Raw genomic sequence first — 6,158 nt, forward strand, 5'->3', positions numbered from 1 at the left:
GTCCTACAGATGACGGCTTCAGCCTGATCCTGAGGGGGAACTCTGAGTGCAGGGGACACTTCAGTTATCTTAACCCAAAGAAAGGGAGCTGGACTTTCAAATTCTTGTGCCCATTAGTCATTGGACAAGGGTTGCAGGTGTGGGAGGAGAATGCAAATTTCTAGGCACCTTGGGCTCTCTGTCCCTCCAAGCAAGGTGAAGGGAGCCCTCTGAAGAAGGCCCCCAGGAAATGCTGCTTATAAGCTGTGTTCAGATCTCTTTGGGCCTCACTTTCCTTATACATAAAATGTGAATAGGCCGGGCATGGTGGCTCACGCCTGTAATCCCAGCACTTTGGGAGGCTGAGGCAGGCAGATCACGAGATCAGGAGTTCAAGACCAGCCTGGCCAACATAGTGAAACCCAGTCTCTACTAAAAATAAAAACAATTAGCTGAGTGTGGTGGTGGGCACCTGAAATCCTAGCTACTTGGGAGGCTGAGGCAGGAGAATTGCGTGAACCTGGAAGGTGTAGGTTGCAGTGAGGCAAGATTGCGCCATTGCCCTCCAGCCCGGGTGATAGTGCCACACCCCGTTTGGAAAAAAAGAAAAAAAAAGTGAATAATCCCATTACCTGCATCATAAGGATGTGGATATGTTAACTTTATATTTATATTTATATATATAAAAAACATAAATATATATATATATAGATTAGGCTTTTGAAACCTTGCCTTACAACTCAAAAGCCATTAGACATTTAGTAAATGAAGCCATTAATGTGATCTCCTTTAGATATGTTGATTTTAAACAAATATTTATGTCAAGCACCTAGCATCATGCGTGATAAGCCACTGATATTTTAAAATACTCTTATATTAGACCGGGCACAGTGGCTCACATCTATAATCCCAGCACTTTGAGAGGCCGAGGTGGGCGAATCACTTGAGGTCAGGAGTTCAAGACCGGCCTGGCCAACATGGCAAAACCCCATTTCTACTAAAAATACAAAAAATTAGCTGGATGGAGTGGCGGGCGCCTTAGTCCCAGTTACTCGGGAGGCTGAGGCAGGAGAATTGCAGTAAGCTGAGATTGTACCACTGCACTCCAGCCTGGGCGACAGTGAGCCTCTGTCTCAAAACAAAACAAAACAAAAAAACCCCAGAAAACAACTATTATATTAGAGTTATCATTGAGGAAGGCAGGTGAAAAGTGGAATGGTAAGAAACAGGTTATACCATGAGCTAAGTGAGGTGCACACTGCAGGAAGCGAAAGCACTTAGGAGCTGGAGGGGTCACGGACACAAAAAGGGGAGGAAGGGATTTGGGGGATGGGTAGAGTGTCGACAATGCCTGCTCCTGGCTGGGGTACACGTGTCAGTTCTCGTCCATAAATGAGGCCTCAAACTCTAGCCCTCAACCCCAACTCTACCCACAGACATGCTTTGCTTGGCCCACAATGTACTACTGACTGCTTAATACCGTAAAGCTTCTGAATTAGTTGCCAGTGTTTGAATCTCAGGTGATTTTTACACAGAAATCCAGATCCCTGGCTCCTCTTGAAAAATCATAGTTGTTATCAGAGGCCCACAAAGTCACACGGCCGCAGTTGCAAGATGCCACAGAGTCTGCCCAACCTGAGCAATTTTACCTGGCAGCCTTGATGCCACAGGCCCCAACCACTCTCTGTTGTGTTCCAAGCACGTGCACTGTAATTATCCTTATAGGAGAACTAAGGGAAAGAGAAATCTTTTTTGTGTGTGCCTACGTCTCCAAAATGGAGAAAATCTCTACAGCCCTAGGACGGTTAATGTGGATATGAGATGTGTCTGTATCTGAAGAATACGGCACAAGGTGCCATTGGCGAGCAAGCCCCTGAGCTGGTGCCGCTGGGCCCCTCTAGGTGTGTGTGTTTGTCTCTCCTGCTGTGAGCTGTACGTTCCCACCAGACTCTGGCTTTCCCACCAAGATCCAGCTGTGCTGCTCCCCCTTCCCTGCCCCAGCCCATTTTGTGAAAAGCAGCTGTTTTTTCCCTTTCCAGCTCTCCAAGTGCTGATTTCATCTCTTTCCCGACAAAAGTTTGAAGCCAGGAGGGAGATGGTTTGGCAGAAAGTCAGCGTGCAGTGGGAGCAAGAAGACTACGTGGAGGAGGCCGATGCCGGGTAGGGGTCCAGGATGAGGGGTCTGGACGCTGGCTCTGCAGACCCCATGAGACAAGAAGCCCCAGGAATCTAGGCGGGGCATAGGACTCTGTGGAATTCACTCCTTTGAGCTGTTTCAGCTACTTTAGCTAGAGGTGATGTCAAAGAGTTCTATTTCTCAATAGCTTTTCTGGAAGAGGGGTGGAGACAGCCGTGGGGAAACGGTGATGAGACACCAGGGCTCACCGCGGCGGCCGAGGGCCCCTCAACTCATTGCTACAGGCTTTTGAGCACTTACACTGTGTGTGAACTGTGCTGGGGATGGAAGGAGGCTCGAGAGAACATGAGGTGGTTAGGGGGTGAGCAAGGACTGACAACGGGTCACCAAGGCAACCAGGCTCAGCACTCATGGCACTGGGGAGGGATGACCAGGTCAGGAGTAGCCAGAACTGCCCACCCCAGGGCCGTGTGCGGTCCCACTTTTTGGGGGGGGGTCACACATTGTCCCCACCACCACCCCCAGCCTTATTAAAATCACCTTTCCCTCCCAATCAAGCTGAGCCAACATCTTTGACTGAGTCTGGAAAAATTCCTTTCTCCTTAACTAGGCCAAAAAAAGGTTGAACATTTCCCAAAGGAACACTTAGGCACGAAGGGAAACCCCAGTCACGGAGAAATCGGTGAGTTTACAGAGTGCAGATTTCTGAGCCCAGTGTGACCAAACGTCCCATGGAAACCATGGAAGGTCGGCTTGGTGGGCGTGGGAAGAGGTGGCTGTTCCCTGGAATTCCTTGACTCAGCTGGGCCTATGCTGGAGGCCAGCAAATGCCCCCAAACTGTGGGTGTGGCCGGGGCAGAGGCAGGAAGGGCTCTGCTTCCAGCCTGGTGGGTACCTCAGTGCTTCTCAGAGACTGGGCCCAGGTCTTTGTCTGGGAAGGGGCTCTCCATGCTCCTGCCAGGACCCCGGCCAGGCCCCCTCAGCATCCCCCTGGCCTCCTTGAATGTTGTCCCGGCTCTGCCTCCTTTCATGAGGAGAGCCTTGAATTTTCTCCTCACTCTTCTCCTGGAAGTCACTGGCTCCTTGGCTCAAGGTGCCCCCCACCCCCACCCCATCTCGCTCTACCCGTCTGGTTGGCCTAAAGCACATTCACAGGGTTTCAGGCTGGCTCTGCCTTGGAGCTGCCATGTTCCACTGGGCTCTCTGATGGGTCAGCACAGACTCCCACGGGCTCCCTGTTTCCAAACCTGAATCACTGTTGGAGTCCCTTTGGCATTTGGCTCCTGAATCAAGAGACTAACCTTATCCTTAGGGAAGCCATGGCTGACCTACCCAAGTGCAATAGCTATAGAAATGTTATTTTTAAAAATAGGTAATACATGTGCATGTTAATGCAATCAAACATGAATATAAGTGGCCTCTCTCCCTGCTTCCATTTCCCCCCTGCAGAGGCAACCAGTGCCCTGTGCATTTTCCAGAGATATTTTATGCAAGCAAGAGCATATATATATGTTAATATATTTTGAAGATAATTTCATATCAGCACATAAAGTACTGCTTCGTTCAAAAAATGGTTGCTAGTATTCCCTTGCAGGATGGTACATTTATTTAACCAATTTCTTATTGCCAAGGACTTGGATTGCTTCCAATGTTGCTCTCTCAGAAAGCTTTGTAACTAGATTGTTTGGCATGTGTGCCCATGTGTCTGTAGGATAAATCCCAGAAGCAGGATTGCTTAGCCAAAAGATACGTTCATTTTAAATTTTTATAAATGTTGTCAAAATGCCCTCTAGAGTAATAGTACTGATTTTTTACTCCCGGTAATAATATTTGAGACTGTCTGTCTCTCTATACTCTCATCAACACATGGTGCTATGAAACTTTTTGCCAGTCTATTAGCTAAAAGCAATTGGGACACAATCATATTTCTAATTTTTGCTTTTAATACAAGTGTGGTCAAGCATCTTCTCCTATGTTTAAAAGTCAGTTGTGAGGCCGGGTAAGGTGGCTCACTCCTGTAATCCCAGCACTTTGAGAGGCCCAGGGGGGGTGGATCACCTGAGGTCAAGAGTTCGAGACCAGCCTGGCCAGCATGATGAAACCCGTCTCTACTAAAATATAAAAATTAACCGAGTGTGGTGGCGTGCACCTCTAATCCCAGCTACTCTGGAGGCTGAGGCAGGAGAATTGCTTGAGCCCGGGAGGTGGAGGTTGCAATGAGCCAAGATTGCACCACTGCACTCCAGCCTGGGCAACAGAGTGAGACTTGGTCTCCAAAAAAAAAAAGGTCACTTGTGGGTCCATTTCTATGAGCTTTGCTCCATCCTTTGCCATTTCTTTCCTGTTGGGTGGTTGTTCTTTTTCTTACTGATTCTAGAAGTGCTTTATATATTAAGGAAATTGACCTTTGCCAACTGCATGTGTTGTAAACACCTTTTTTGCTTTGTTGGTTGTGTTTCGACTTTCATTTGACATTTGAATTACATTTTTTAAATGTAATCAAATGTATTATTATTTTTTAAAATGTGTTCCAGATTTTGTGTTACGTTAAGAAAGATCTTTCTTACTCTGAGATTTTTTTTTTAAGTATTCGATTTTTAATGCTTTTTTGGTTTTAGTTTCAGGGATTAAATTTCTGATCCATCTGGAATTCATTTTGGTGTGAGGAGTAAGGTAGGGATTCAGCTTTAATTTTTCGCAGTTGACCACTGGTTGTCCCATCGAATTGGGATCTTTTATTTGTTTGTTTGTGTGTTTGTTTTGAGTTGGAGTCTCACTCTGTTGCCCAGGCTGGAGTGCAGTGGTGCGATCTCGGCTCATGGCAACCTCCACCTCCTGGGTTCAAGCGATTCTCCTCCCTCTCCCTCCCAAGTAGCTGTGATTACAGGCACCCACCTCCACATCCGGCTAATGTTTGTATTTTTAGTAGAGATGGGATTTCACCATGTTGGTCAGGCTGGTCTTGAACTCTTGGCCTCAAGTAATTTGCCTGCCTTGGCCTCCTAAAGTGCTGGGATTACAGGCATGAGCCACTGCACCCAGCTGAATTGGCATCTTTTGAATAATCTTTCTTTTCTCCACTGATGTAAATTTTGAAACGGATGCTCCTTAAATGTTTCCTTAGCATGTACAGTCATGTGTCCCTTTACTGGGGGGATATGTTCTGGGAAATGCATTATTAGGCAATTTCCTTGTGTGAATATCACAGAGTGACTTACACAAACCTGGACTGTACAGCCTGCTACACACCTAGGCTATGTGGTGTAGTCTGTTGCTCCCAGGTTACAGACCTGCACAGTATGTCTTTGTCCTGAATACTGCAAGCAGTTGTAACACAATGTAAGTGTTTATATATCTACACAGAGAAAAGGTACGGTGAGAATATGGTATAAAAGATGAAAAGTGTCCTCTTCTGTGGAGCACTGGCCGTGAATGGAGCTTGCAGGACTGGAAGTTGCTCTGGGTGAGTATGTGGCTGAGTGGTGAGTGAATGTGAAGTCCTCGGACATTACTGTACACTACGGTAGACTTCAGAAACACTGTACACTGAGGCTAATTTGGAAAATATGTTTTTCTTTTGTCAATAATAAATTAACCTTAGCTTACTGTAACTTTTCCATCTTATAAACTTTTTAATTTGTTTTAACTTTTGACTCTTTCGTAATAACCCTTATCTTAAAACACAAGTGCATTCGTACATCTGTACAAAAATACTTTCTTTACATCCTTAGTCTATGAGTTTTTCTCATTTTTAATTTTTTTAACAGTTTGAACTTTTTTGTTAAAAACAAAGACACAGACTCACACATTAGCCTAGATCTAGGGTCAGGGTCATCAATATCACTGTCTTCCACCTCCACATCTTGTCCCACTGGAAGGGCTTCTGGTGCAGTAACATGCATGGAGCTGTCATCTCCTAGGATAACAATGCCTTCCTTCTTCTGGAGCACCTCCCAAAGGACCTGCCTGAGGCTGTTTTACAATTAACGATTTTTTTTAAATTAGTAGAAGGTATACACTCTAAATAGTGATTAAAATTATA

This window comes from Macaca mulatta, chromosome 10 (genome assembly GCF_049350105.2).
Source record: "Macaca mulatta isolate MMU2019108-1 chromosome 10, T2T-MMU8v2.0, whole genome shotgun sequence".
Taxonomy (NCBI): Eukaryota; Metazoa; Chordata; class Mammalia; order Primates; family Cercopithecidae; genus Macaca; species Macaca mulatta.